We start from the raw sequence: 15,448 nt of genomic DNA on the forward strand, positions 1-15,448 counted from the left end.
GGCACCTCCGTACCTCAAGAGATTTCTGCACTTTCACGCGCATGTGCGAAAGAGCGCAGGCCCCAACTCAGTGAATTCCCCCCCGCCCCGCCCACACAGGGAGCCCTCAATGCTTCTGGGTGTGCATCATGCTGGGTGGGCCTTAATTGGCCCGCCCACATAAAATGGCGGCGCACACCCAATCAGAGGCGCTGATCGGGTTCGCACTCGCTCCCACCCACCCCCGCACAATCCCCACGACAGGGGGAAATTTCTGCCCCATCTGTTATAATCAGGCAAGTTGGGGTTGAATGGCTCCCCTCTTTCCCCATTCCTCATTTGACCGCAACATTAACATATGTAGCTTCTACCACAAATAATTGGGTCACATGACCCGATTGATAATCTTAAATTGGTTGTTAGTGTACATATATTAATACACAGGGTCTTGTTCTTTGCAGACAGAAAGAACATGTACTCAGATTGTACCTGTTTCAGCTGAACAACATAGGCAACAGCCATTCTCTGGTTCATTCCCGAGGGCTTGACCAATCAGAATCACCCTGCCTGGTTTGAATTTAAACAAAGCTGGCATCTGGCCAGACTTCCCGAAGTTCCTCCTTAGGAGACAAACAAAGTGGTTATTAGCATCTCTTCCAGTATAATGAGTTTCGATCTCTCTCTTTCATGATGGTTCCGGTTGGTAAGCCAGCACATCTCTGTACTTCCTCTGCTTTCATTATTACAATAGGTTTGTACAATGAGGTGTGAGGTTCCGCAGGCTGAGCGAGGAATTATTTTTTGCTTGTAACTCTTGGTGATAGCTCAGAACAAAGGGCCAATCCTGTGGTCATGTGGCTTGTAGCAACCATTCTTTTTGCTTTAGTAGAAAATCCATTATAAAACATAGCAATAAGAATAAAGTTTTAAACATACCGGGCTGTAACCTCCGACTAGCATCAGACAGTTCTGGCCCGCAGGAATTAGAAGAAATAAATACTTACCTGGTCTTGAAAATTATGTTGCCACTTCCGTTCGCAGGAATTGTTTGGGGCGTGCATCAACAACACATCGCAGACCCCAGCGGAAATCTCAAAACAAAAACAGAATTACCTGGAAAAACTCAGCAGGTCTGGCAGCATCGGCGGAGAAGAATACTCACTCAGTTCTGTGGAAGGGTCATGAGGACTCGAAACGTCAACTCTTTTCTTCTCCACCGATGCTGCCAGACCTGCTGAGTTTTTCCAGGTAATTCTGTTTTTGTTTTGGATTTCCAGCATCCGCAGTTTTTTGTTTTTATCTCAGCGAAATCTCACTCCAGCGTATTCGGGCCACGTCCCCTTTTTTATGGCACTAGCTACCGGTCCAGGGAGTGGTTTCAGGTTGGGGTTGTCCGGGGATTTGGGGTGGGGGGGGGGTGGTCGGGGTGGTGGTGGGGTGTGACGGAGTTCAGGAGGCTGGGGGTAGGGGGAAATGGGATATTGGGGATGGAGGAGGTCATGGGGGGGGCCGTGTTGGGTGTCGGAGGTTGGGGAGGTGTAGGGGGAGTCCATCAAAAGGTACGGAGTGGAGGCTTCAACAGATTCGTAATGTTTTGGACATGGCAATGTGTCTTGATGGAGAGGATTTGAGAACTATATTACAGGACAAGCCAACCAGTCATGAGTTATATTGCTTATTCTACAATGCTTTCTTGCCAGGAAAGGTATACGCATTACAGATGCAATTACACAATTCTACCTTCCACTATGAATCTTGTTCCAATGGATATTTTACCTTCTGATTTGGTTACGTTTCCTTCTTCGACAGTATTTTTTCTTTGTAACGCAGTGCAGGAGACAATGAAGCATGGTTGAAAACATTTTAAAAAACAACAGTGCCACAATGTCTCTCACCAACCAGCTACATAAAATTAGAAAAAAAATTGTTTTGGAAATATAGGAATCTTCAGGTAAAGCTCCTCAAATCTATTTCCACATACATCTGAACTTAAGCCTGGAGGCCCATTTTCAATTGGCAGGAACATCAACATTGTATCAGGCCAATGAGCAGATCTCTGGAAAACCATATCCCATCAAGGGGCTGCATTGCAATTTTGAGTACTTCAATTTTCTGAAATCCAAAATCAGAACTTTACTCATGGTGCATAAAATAGGCACACATCCTTCAGCATAGACGTTTGCCCAATTTCTGATGGGCACTACGGAGTTATGAGGAATTTTAAAAATGGGCATTACCGATTGGAAGGTTTACACTTTATGCTCATCACACTAAAAGGAACTAATCACGAATGCTGACAAATTTATTACTTGTCTAACATAACCGATTGGTACCACAGTCATTCACGTGATGTGCATTTTTTCCAAAATGTGTGTCGCACAAACAACACCTATGAAACTTTTTCCAACTTTTTACCATATGCCAGAAGTTGGCCCAGTTTCTGCCTCTCATCCGGCAAGCCCTGGAGCCTGTCATTTTTTTTCTCTCTGCTATACAGAATGTTTGGTTAAACTGTGAATCAGCAACCAGAGTTGTCCATATTATTCCCCCCTTTCAAACATCTGTTTCATTAATTAAAAAAAAAAATAGCATTGTGGCAAGCTTTAAACAGATACCCGAGGTCATTAACATTTGCGCAATACTCGGGATAAGAAATACCCTGGCAATCCTGATGTCAAAATACTTAAAGACAGTGCCCCTCGAGAGAGCAATCACAAATTAATTGGACAGAAAAATACAAAGATTTTCACCATTCACCATGTTTAAATTCTGCTTAGTTGTACTACAATTATTGGAATTCAGTACGCATACTGTCTTGTTTTTCTTTATTGTGTTTGAAAGGAAATGATCTGCAGCTAAAACTCGTGTTTTCCTGAGGGCATTTTAATTCCTTCCACGGTGTCTTTCTGCTATGTACATTCCCCAGCGGAGGTGAGGTGTGCTCCTACAGTTCTATGTTGCTGCTCCACAGGTGCCAGATTTGAAGTGCATCTATAGTATAGCACCCAAGGAGAGGATATGCTGAAATAAGGAACTGGCCATTGGTGAACTGTATAAACAAATGCATATTACACCACTGTGCTATACATCTTCCCGGCACAGTGTCACATAACCATATTAAATGTTTCTGTCCATTACATTTCATCAGTGGATGTCTCAATGACTAATGGTGCCATCAGTCTCAATTACGAATATAGCTAATCTATTGTAACACAGCCCACGGACTCCAGGGAGAAATAAATAGTCACTGAATGATACAAATGACGGCCATTCAGCCCATTGTACCTTGCCAGCTCTTTGAAAGAGCTATGCAATTAGTTTTATACCTGATCACGTTCCTTCCCTTTCACCGTGCAACCTCTCCCCCCCCACGATGAAGTATTTATCCAGTTTCCTTTCAAAAATTACCACAAAACCTACTTCCACCACCCTTTCAGGCCGTGAATTCTAGATCATAGCTCACTGTGCAAACATTTTTTCCTCATGTTGCATCTGATTCTTTTGCCACTTAACCACTGAGGGGCTGAGAAAATCCAACAGCCAGTGCACCCAGCCAAATCCACACCCTCCCAAATCTGGTACCAAACAGTGCTTCCAGGTAACAGCACAGCTACAGTCATCTTTGCGAATGTAGGTAGTGAACTGGAACAGTAAGCACAGCATGATTCACGATGCATGAGAGAGGAATGACAAGCGATTTTGCTTACAGAAAACAGGCATCTCCTGGACAGGGGTCCGTCGTGGTAACCAGTCCTTCAGCATCTGCCTATTCAGAGCTTGCAGGACCAACTTTGAGTTGGATTATCTACTAAAGTCAATTGTTTCTGTGGAACATATGCTGTAGTCTCTGGAAATGAATATGGTGCAAGTCCAGGAACATAGATCCACACACTTTGGAATGAATCAATAAATGCATTGCTGTTAGCAAAATGGATGACAAGATACAGCTATAGTGACAACTTGGTGACACGGGTCCCAAGATGGGAAGAGCTTTCATTGTTGCACCACTCAGTTCTACAGAACCGTCCACATAGTCATGACGATGAGAAGAAAAACAATTGAGTGAGATCTACCTATAGCTTCACCAGCTAAACAAAGACATATTGAACAGTTTAAAGAGGATCTGTTTCTATTTTAGAAAATATAAGGAAAGACACTGACCAAAGATGGATACCAACAGTCACTTGATGTCTGGTATTGTAAGTGACCACTTTTCTGGAAAGTCCCTATCTGGATTGCACTGCAGACCTGCTCTGAAATGTTGCATGGAACATCACACCTGGGGGTATCAAGGTCCACGTCAAACAAGGACTCTCAACAGGAAGGCATTAAAAATACCAAGTGCTGGCCTTTGAATCCACTGTAATTCTGTCAAGACAATGGGAATTGCTACCCAGCCAGTTACACCCACCAGGCACTAAAAACATCCTATGGAGGACGAAATAACCCCATACCCTTTTGTTTTCTACTACTATCTCAAAACTTGTCAAAAAAGTTTCTGACAAACTGATTACTTGGTCTACAACAATGACTGTGATACATGTTAATCGAATACCTCCCTGGGGATATGCAAACAGGAGGTTTCAGAAATGGTTTCAAAGCCAGCAGAGAGAAATCATCGGGAAAAGAACCCGACGATTTCTCTCTGTTGCTGGCTTTGAAAACCATTTCTGAACCATCCCTCTCTCAAATTTTCTAAGAAATTCCTGTGACCTTTGTCATAAAGAAGGAAAAAAAATAAAAAGTATTCCAGGAAGGATGTTATTGCCATTAAGAGTGCGCAACTAATGTTCACCAGCCTTGCTCCTGGGATGGTGGGACTGTCCTATGAAGAAAGATTGGGGAAACTGGGCTTGTATTCTCTATTCGAAGAGTGAAAGATGGTCTCACTGAAACCTATAACTTAAAAGGGATAGACAGGGTAGATGCATGTAAGACATTCCCCCTGATAGGGGAGTCTAGAACCAGGGGAAACATCGTATTTAAAAATAAGGAGGAAGCCACTTAGGACTGAGATGAGGAGAACTTACTCAGAGTTGTGAATCTTTGGAATTCTCTGCCCAAGAGGCCTGTGGAAGCTCAGTCATTCGGTGGGATTTTCCACACCCACTTGCCACAATCTTCCGGCCCCGCCGCAAGTCAATGGGCTTCTGGCTGGGGCGACACCACACTCGCGGTAGGTCCCACCCGCAATGGGGCTGGAAAATCCAGGCCATCGAGTAGGTTTAGAGCAGGGATTGACAGATTTCTAAACACCAGTGACAAAGGGTTATGGGAATAGTGTGGGAAAAAGGCATTGAATTGGATGATCAGCCATGATCGTGTTGAATGGCAGAGCAGGCTCAATGAGCTGAATGGCCAACTCCAGCTCCTATATTCCTACCAGTGATCATGAGCCATATCGCCCAGTACCCTCCCTACCATTTGATCACTGTGATCTTAGCCACTTAGAATTTTTTCCAGCTGCCTTTGAATTGTTCAGTGAACCTACACATGCTGGTAACTTATTCCACTGGGCATCTACCATGTAAAACCAAAGAACCAAACATGTAACAATGTCTCTCTAACATGTGTAATTTAAATAGCCTATCCATGTAGACCAAATGTAATCCTCTCAGTACTTTAAAAGCATCAAATGAAGACTATGCTTTGACAGTAAAAAGACAAAGCTTTCAGCCTGAGGTAACTAACAGTCTTCAAAATGAGCTACAAAACATGGTTAATATTACTTGGAGAAAACTACATCTATACATAACACATGCGCTTTGATTGTGACCCTCGGCAAGCGTAGTTATTTATGAGCACTGAACCAAAACTCCCAGTTCACCCAAAGCCCAGGGCTGACATTAAATTGAACCACATCCAACCAGTTAGGTCTGGTTCTAGCAACAATTTTGTTTTAAATTCAAAATGACAAACTTTTGACACATTTTACAACCAAGCCAATCATTTCTTTTTCACTTTAGCATTTACCAGTTCATGTAAAATTTCACATTTTCTTCAAATATTATGTAGTTGCACTTTTGGTGTTTGTAACCAGCTAGCTTTAGATCGATTCAAAAGGAGAATTAAACTTTGCTTCTGAATCATATTTCAGAATCTACACCAGTTCCATTTTTAAACCCTGCCCCAAAACAATGACACCCTGCAGGCCTGAGGCTTCGCCATAACCATCCCTTCTTCCATTAAACTTTGATCTAAAAGGACAGATTGGTTCACATCCTTCACAGAATCTATAAACCCCAATCCAGTTTATTCATCCCAAGGCTACAATTACTACAATGATGACCTAGATTTTGTAGCAACAATAACAACGAGGCTATCAGCACTCATTTATTACAGGGTAAACCTGACAGCAAATACTAAGGGTCTGTACATGCCCAATCAAACACGAAAATTCAGGAGCTGCTTTCAGAGGTACTCTGCTCCTCCAAAGGGTGTGCTGTTGTCATCTTTGCTGACAAATCCAGCACTGATATCATTGTAATGGCCGAATCTGATAATTACCCACTAGTTCCACATCAAAAAAGGTTGAAAAAAGTTAGAGCTAGTGCATTCTGGAGTAAGCCAATTCTTAAAAATTGAGTTTTGTGAAAATTATGAATAAACAACCTATTTAGCCCTGAAAAAATAAGTCTTACAAGTGTGCAATCTCATTCCTTAAGAAAATTGTTGACGGCTTAAAGAAAGTTTTTTCTTAAAGTTTGTCTTCCATTTCTCCTTTCATTCCATTTGTATTTCCCAATCTTTATTTTGCTTCCTGTATATGATTTAATTTTAATTTATATTTTCCATTTTCTAATTGACAGGTTTAACCTCTGCATGTCCCAATGAAGGACTTTTTTAAATCTGATTGGCTAAGAAATCTTTCTGTTACTTGTCCTGCTCAGAGATGACACAGGTCCCATGTAGGTGGCTTCACATTGAACTATGTCAGATGGCCTGAAGGTCACTACTAACAAGTCCAAGAAAAGTTTGTGGGTAACTGGACGCAAGATAAATGGCGATAGCTATTTCTTCACCGCAGAGGAAAACCTAGGACTGCAACAACATAAGAGTTTCCACCTCCAGCCAATTATAACCCATACGGTGCAAAATTGAATAACGCTCCGATCAAGATGAATGCTTGGTTGATTTTCTGATGTCAGGCTCACATACTTGAACTTTGGCAGCCCCAAGTAATGTTTCTCTTACCATGTTGCCAACTTCAAGTGGGAGGAGATAGACAGGCCAGCTTTTCTGTGATCACATGAAAATAAAAGCATATCCTCTTCATGGTCTTGTTGCAGACTTATAGGAAGCAGCCACATTTCTGGATTTTCTGCCTTCCAATGAGATGTCTACTCGGAATGCAAATCGTACTGGTAGCTTGTTGAATGCATAATAATTAGGCCCAGCCACCAAATTTACATGGGGCCTGCTCTGGCAGCCTCCACCCTATTCAACATCATCCACTACCTGCCCAATTTATATGCAGCACAAAAACATTTTTTTTTAAAAAAAGTGACATTTAAGTATCCTGATATTGTTCTTCATTCAACACAGCCAGCACCATTGAAATATAGTCATATAAATTTTACGGTCAACTGAAAGCTAGGTCCTGAATTGAGGCCAAATGGCAGTGCTAGGACCATAAAATAATCCATCATGATGTGGAAGAGCTAATCACCCCTTTCAGTGTGGGCTGCATTTGGACTTATGAGAAGCAGCAAGCTAATTCACCACATTATCTATGTAGTTACCATTTGTACATACCCACCAGGGAGTTATGTTCCAGAAATTTTAAATTCTTACTAAAGCAGCTTAAATGTATTTTGTACTGCAGTTCTCCATTAGTGGGATTTGAAACCGGCAGCCCAATAACAGAAATCACAGCTATCTTCAAAAATACAATGGGGAGTACTCTGTAGCCTGATATATTCAGCTTTCTGAACAAGATAAAAGGGAGGCAAGAGCAATGGAAATTTCTGACATAAAATAAGTACTTCACCTCAGTTTACATGGCTGAACTGGATATTAGGATTGTGGAACCACTAAGTGCTGGAGAACAGTTGGTTACCATTCAAACCGAAGTGTATTAAGAAAGGTTACTCAGATTTAAGATAGGCATATCAATAGAATTTGATTTGCTTTCAAGGGAATGTAACAAAATCTGAAGTGGTTTTGACTAGCTTTCCAAGACCTTGTAGAAAGGAAAACTGTAATAGAGAACTGGAGGTTTGCAAGTGTGAAAGCCTTCTTTGAAGAAAGGAGATATGGACCATCTAGGAAATTATAGCCCAGCTATTTATTTCATTAGATCCTATATTCAGGCAGACACACTTACCCTCAAGGGTAATCAGGGACGAGCAATTAATGTAAAAAACAGAAAATGTGCTGCAAATACTCAGCAGGTCAGGCAGCATCTATGGAGAGAGAAACAGAGTTAACATTCTGACAAAAGTTCATCAATCTGAAACGTTAATTTTAACTGTGTGTGTCACCCTCTCTCTCCCCACAGTTGCTGCCTGACCTGCTGATTATTTCCAGCATCTGCACTATTTTGCTTTTGTATTAATGGCCCATTATGGTTGGCATTGCCTGTAACACCACATCCCATGAATGAACAAAGAATAAATGCGAGGGTCATTAAACAAGGTGTCAGCGCAAGTAAATGTCAAATAAATTTGTACAGGTCTTAATTTGACTACAGTTAGTGCATTGAGAGGTTTGAGGCATCCATGTCAGTAACAGTATAAAAACCATGAAGAAAAGGTGCAGCATAGATTTACTGGAATGTCATCAATGAGGAGGGATTACATTTAAGAAGAGATTTGAGACATTAGAAATGCAAAGGTTAAGGGGTGAGCTGGTATGGATCTTCAAATTGTGAAGGACTGCGAATAGTAAAGACTGTTTCCATCACTCAGCAAGGCAAAAGCTGAAAGGCACACATTTAAATTGATCATAAAAAGAATTAAGAACACTTCCTTCTATTACACAGAGGGCAGTTAGAATATGGAAATCTCTGCCACAGACTATCATTGATGCAGAGTTCATAAATGCTTTTAAAAGGGAATTAGATAATTGTTTCAGATATATTGGAGAGATAGCAAGCAGCAGTGAAATTAGACATGGTGATTCACGTAGCAGAAAATAACAGGGACACTTAATAGATGAAAGGGCCTAAGTCTGTGCTATAACATTCTGTAAAAGGTTAAAGCATTTTAAAGAAGGACAACTATAAAATGATACACATGTATAAATAGAATAGCAAGGTACAAATAGAATAGAATTAATAGAGAGTTCAGAATCCAAACCCTTTGCGCATACAAGATAGTTAGTTGGCTGTCTCACCTCAGGTGTAATGCATCATTAAATACCAAAGCAACAAATATTCTTCACATGAGAAGTCAACCTACTAAGTTTTGGTTGGCAATGACAGCTTTACTAAAACATTCACCTCAGTCCCTGTAGGATTGTACGTACTGAAGAAAATTGCACCTCAACTAGTGCAGGTTATCAAAGAAAAGCTGCTGACAGCATCTACTGCTGTTACTATGGCAACCATTAAGATGGCAAGAATTAAAAACTAATTTGTTGGCAAATATCTGTCCACCAGATTATCAGTTCTTCAGTCTTTCATCACCCTTTCCTCTTACATTAAATGCTTCTGTTACAAATATCTTGTCATCTAAATAGGGTTTGATTTTTTTCTCTGCTCCCTGATCTCTCATTTATAGAATCCAGAATAATACGTACTGAATTGCTTTTCCTCCCCATATGGCACAGTAAAGAAATTCAAGCAGTCTTGAGAAACAGCAGCTAAAGGTATAAAGCACAATCACATCAAAAAGTAATGATACAATTAATGATTAAGTTATTGCATCTAAACAACAACAGTCCTGGGCTAGAGCCAATACAGGGTAATTCAGAAAAAGCTTCGGAGGGCAAATTGCTATTCATAAACACACATGCACACAAATGTTGATGACATTTTCTCTTTTCTCTCCCTGGATGCCTTGGTACAATGCCTCTGAAGACTTACCCGGGTGAAACAAAATTTCCAAGATTAGCTCAGGGATAATTCCTTTCCTAATTTTCCTTCCATCCTTCATCCATCACCTGTGAGCCAACACCAGCCAAAATTCAATAAATTGGGGTTAAAAGTTGTATTCTACCAATTAATGCCAACTGTTGGCTTATCAACATGCAATTCCACCTCATTTTTCAGGAATTTGTGCTTATCACAATGAATGATTTCCTTGTTTGCAAAGTGAAACATTTTGTAACCCAGCAAAAACAATCCATAGATTAAAGAACAATCCAGCAAAGCTCTTTCCTTTGTACCAAAATACCTTAATCACAGGAGACCAACCCAACCACACAAATGTGAATTTATATATTTCCCCATGGTTATGCTTCTACTGTGTCTATTTAGTTGCAATTTATACAGCATTACCAGACATTTGTGTCCTGTGGTAACCCAATACACTTTGGAATTCCTGCCTTTTGAACCCAAATAATTGATCCAGGTGATGAGAAGCCCAGAAGGAAAAAAAAAACGCAATAAATCTGGGAAATAAGAGTACCGGTCCTAACTGTTTTTTGCCTTCTGAGAAAGGAATAAAAAAAGTGCAGAAACTAATGTGAAAGTTTACACTATTTGCCACAGCGTAAAACAACCCCATGTGACAAATTCGGAATGTCACATTGAAGATCTCAAAGGGGACTATTCCAGGAAAACCAGCTTGTGTGGAACCCCTCATGTGGGAATGAAGCATCATTTGGAGAATATTGTTATACAGTTTTTTTTTGCAAATGTTTAAAATGTGATATTCGATTATACTTGCAAATGGGTTCACAATAGAAGCTATTGTATTCCAGAGTTGCTTTGGTTTCATTTTTGTGCAAACAATGTGTTTTAGGCCTAGAAGAAATTTTCATAATTAATTCTAATATTCAATTAAAACATTCTTTTCTCCCGTGGCTGGGAGAACTGAAGCCAAGCCAATAATTAATACTTAGAGGTAGACTTCAAATAAATAGTGTGCTTTACTTCTCTTTGTAGAATCTGCAGGAGTCATCTAAGCTGATCAGAATTCTGCAAGGAGATCCTTATAATAACCAGTCATACAAAGGAATATCACGAGGTCCAATTCCAGATTTAAAGTGGCTCACCACACAAAGCTCATCTTCCCTCAACTCTTTGCACTCCACCCCCTGCCAATTTTTTAAAGCTAGCTCCATCCCATCGCTGTTATTTCAGCAATAATCTGTATCTCTTTGAAAATACCTTAACACTATGGGGCTGTGCACCAGTTTATAAGACTAGTACAAGGGAATGTGACAACATTGGGATACCCCCACCTATACCCACATCACGTTGACCTGCAAATCTCCAATTGGTTGCATTTTGTATGTGACAGTGTTTGCAACCATTTTGTGCTTTCGTGTCATTGAGGCATCAGATCTGTTGCAAAAATATTTAAATGCTCACCTGAAACCATTTGTAGAATTTGTTTTTTTATTTACTCAACATAAAAGCTCTCTTATTTAAATTGGGGATGAACAGGAATTTCTTTTCAGACGGCGTTGATCATTGGAATTCTGCATCTCAGAGAATATTGAGGCGGAATCATTGAATATATTCAAAGTTGTGCTAGGTTTTTGATCTGCAGGTGAGTCAAAGGTGATGGAGATGTGTGGGGAGGAGGGGGGGGGGGGGTGGTGCGCAAGCAAGAAAGGGAGTTAACGCCACAATCAGACGAGCCATGATCTTATCAAATGGTGGAGCAGGCTTGAGGGACAAAATGGCCTATTCCTGATCCTACTTTTTATGTGCATATGAGTATTTGATCCATTGGTACTCAAGATTCGATCCATATAAAGTCACATACATGTCCAAATAGCAGCACAGTAGCCTGTTCATTATGGAGTTAGTCTAGCAACATACAGGTTGAGAATTCAAATGCCACTATAGCAAGGTATGAAATTTAGTGCAACATACCTTGTAGGGTCATGAGGACTCGAAACGTCAACTCTTTTCTTCTCCGCCGATGCTGCCAGACCTGCTGAGCTTTTCCAGGTAATTCTGTTTTTACCTTGTACCTTGTTGTCTAGCACCAGAAAATGGTCATAAAGACCAACAACTTCACTAATGACTTGAAGATCCCTGCCCAGTCTGGCTTATTTGTGGCTCCAGTCACCCCCCCAACTAAATAGTTGCCTCTTAATGTTATCAGGCCTGTACTGCCTACCACAAGAAACTAATATACATTTTCTTTTCTTATTTTCAAAAAGGGCGTTGAATTAATTCCATGTCCACAGGCATTGGAAAAAAAAATTTACTTTAAACTGTTCTGCACTCATGGCCAAAATTAAATAAATAATCAGATATACCTTCACCTTTTAATTCTTCTGAATGTTTTAAAGATCTGAATCACTACATCACACATTTAGAGCAAACAAGCATCAATATTAAGAAGTAAATTTTATCCTCTGGGTGGCAAACTATGAGCTTGTAATATAACTAATTTGCTGTCAGAAGGAATTAGAGCTGTAGTTCTTGCTCTTGCAGGTGGTCAGGAATTCCTGTCCACCATATTGAATTCATTCTCAGAGCAAAGCAACAGCATCAAGCTGAAATCATAGGAGGATCAGCAGTGAACCAATTGTCAATCAGTACGAGGTAAGAACCCTGGGTGGGCAATTGGGCAGGGGAGAAAGAGTGGCCCATGAACAGGTTAAGGTTGGTGGAGACGTGAAAAGAAAGAGTCCCACAGAGCAAAGGAATGCATTTGGAAACTCTGATCATTTCAGGGGGATAAGTAGCTCTAAATAAGGGACAAATTAGAGAGGCAAAATGCTTCTGGATGTGTTATGGTTCCTTTTGGTAATGGAAAAAAAGTGATTAGTCAGGTCACTTTTGGAAAAGAAGTAATGATCTCATTGGTCTTCAAATATGGATAAACCCAACTTTCACTAATTTAATATTTTCCAGCCCCCACTCCCAACAACCAAGACCAAAAATCTGCTGATTGTGAAATTACACTTGTTAAAACTGGCCCATTCTCCTAATGTTTCATGAAAAATACAAAATGTTCAGAATATAAGAACAAGAGAAGGCCATTCAACCCCTTGAGCTAGTACAATCATTCAAATGGATCCTACCTCAACTATACCTGCCTACCTTTGTTTCATAAGCCTTTTCCCCTTAACCAACAAATATCTATCAACATGAGTCTTGAAAAATCAACTTGGTTCAGCACCCACAACCTTCTGGCTGCTGGGGGGTGGGGTATGTTAAAGAAACTGTCCCAGATTTCCATCTAACTTAGGTGGAAAAAAAGTGTTTCCTTCAATCATTCCCAAATGGTCTTGCTGTAACTTTAAGATGATGGCCTTTAGTTCCTGATTAAGAGGAAAGAGTCTTTTTCTGTATCTACCCAACAAATCCCTTTCTTCATTTTAAACACTGATTAGATCGCCCCCTTAACCTTCTAAACAAGGGAAACTTTTGCAACCTGTCCTTGTAATTTAACCCTTCAACCTTGATATTCTGGTGAATATCCCTCCTAGACCAATATATATTTCCTGAGATTCAATTACAAAAACTGAACACCATACTCCAAATGATTAATGCTCTGTGGAACGAAAGGATCAATCTCAAAAACCATTCCCAAGATAAAGGGCAACATGCCATCAGCCTTTGATCATTGATTATACCCATGCACTAGCTTTAAATAGCTTCTGCACATGGACGCCCAAATCCCTTTGTTTTTCCATGATTCCTAGTCTCACCATTACGAACATATACAGATTTTTCTTTTCCTGCTCCAGTGGGTTACTTCACTATTCCCTACATAACTGTATCTGCTATAACTCTGCCCATAGCTAAAGTTCATTCTCTGAACTTAAGTGTCATCTACAAACTTGAGTGCACAGCTCTTTTCCTTCATCCAGGTCATTAATATATGATGACAAGCTGAGACCCCAGTATAATCCTAGGGAACACTACTTTTCATATCCCAACAGAGAATGCTGTCTTTATTCCTACTCTGCCTCCTACCTCTCAATCAATTGCCAACCCAGGTCACGAATTTACTGGCGAAAATGCTGATCAAACGCTATAGAAATGCATGTGCCAGGGTTGACATTTGAATGAATTTTAGGTAAATATAAATTCACTGCCTACAGCCTTGTTATCAAACCTGTCCAACTTACCCCTCAATAGAACCATTCTAGTCAATGACATGCAATCTCTCCCTGGAACCACAGTAACGTAATCTGCAATCAGTTTTATTTCTCCTCTTGTCCTGTTTAGTCTGCCATCAGCCAATATTCTTAGTTATCAATTGCCTTTTGTACTATACTGTAATGAGTTAATGTTAAATATCTCGGCCCAAGTCTCTGACTCTATTAAAAGCATTATTTACATTATCCTACATGTATGACTTCTGTTCCTAACTACCTTCAATTTCCTCATAACAGCACAAATGTAAAATATTCTTAGAATTGTTATTCCGTTGCTCAAGGACAGAGATATCCACTTTAAGGAGCTGATCAAGCATTTTCTTAAAGGCTACTTTAAAGATAAATTGACTACAATCGCAACACTCTGCTTCTCTTCCCAGTGAATTGGACTGCAAGTTTCCTGGAAAATATCTGGTGGCATTCTAGAGGGCTGGATTCAACATTGGTTGCGTGACAAAACTTAGTGTGTTCATAATTTACCTGTCATCCAATTTCCCACAGTATGGGGGAGACAGCTCACTGCTTTAAAAAGCACTTGGAATAATTATACCTACATATTAATATGAAGATACCATAGATATTCTGAGGGCAAGATGTTCTAATCACCCAGCCAGAAACTGCATTTTTTAAAAAGTCAATTAATTCATTAACACAGCAAAGTTAATTGTGCCCAAGAGAGGGTTTTTAATAACACTATTGATGAACCAGCCCAGTTCAAAAACCAGGATTTGTTTGCCTGTCTCTACACAGGTTAAAAGGTGATTACTTCAAACCTGTACTACTACAGGTTCATACTATTTTTTGCCTTCAAAGGATTAAGTATTTAATCTTCTTCAGCCAGTTGGCAAACAAAAGGAAATTTGGACAAGCGAGAGATTATTCACAATGTTAATGGAAGAGATGATGTAATGAACTTACCTTCCTGTTTGCTCGCAGCAGTGCCCAGGAGATTCTTCTTTGAATCTAGGATACCCCTGGACAATCTGAGAGGGTTGGCAATCTTAGCACTGTCTGATGAGGTGTGTTCTTGTGCATGTCCTAATGTAACTGTGTCACAATGCAAAAAGCGCATAAATATTTCTATACTAAAATATGCTCAAAAATCTGCATGCACTGTGTCAACTTTTGAGATGATAAATTTCTGTATCCACACCTATAATTGAAGCTGCTGATGTAAATTTGTCAGGTTTTAATTGCATTTTCAAGTTACTGGTGATGATGTAGCACTTCAACC

The 15,448-nt window shown here is 40.1% G+C and overlaps 1 protein-coding gene across 1 annotated transcript in view; it reads right to left on the reverse strand.

Moving 5' to 3' along the window:
• Positions 1–15,202, reverse strand: part of mpp2b (membrane palmitoylated protein 2b) — a 524,997-nt gene extending 509,795 nt beyond the window's left edge. Inside the window, exon 1 of the mRNA XM_041173430.1 lies at positions 15,133–15,202. The gene's annotated coding sequence lies outside the window, so the exon portion shown is untranslated. The remainder of the gene's footprint in view (positions 1–15,132) is intronic.
• Positions 15,203–15,448: the final 246 nt, after the last annotated feature.

Source organism: Carcharodon carcharias, chromosome 23 (assembly GCF_017639515.1).
Source record: "Carcharodon carcharias isolate sCarCar2 chromosome 23, sCarCar2.pri, whole genome shotgun sequence".
Classification (NCBI taxonomy): domain Eukaryota; kingdom Metazoa; phylum Chordata; class Chondrichthyes; order Lamniformes; family Lamnidae; genus Carcharodon; species Carcharodon carcharias.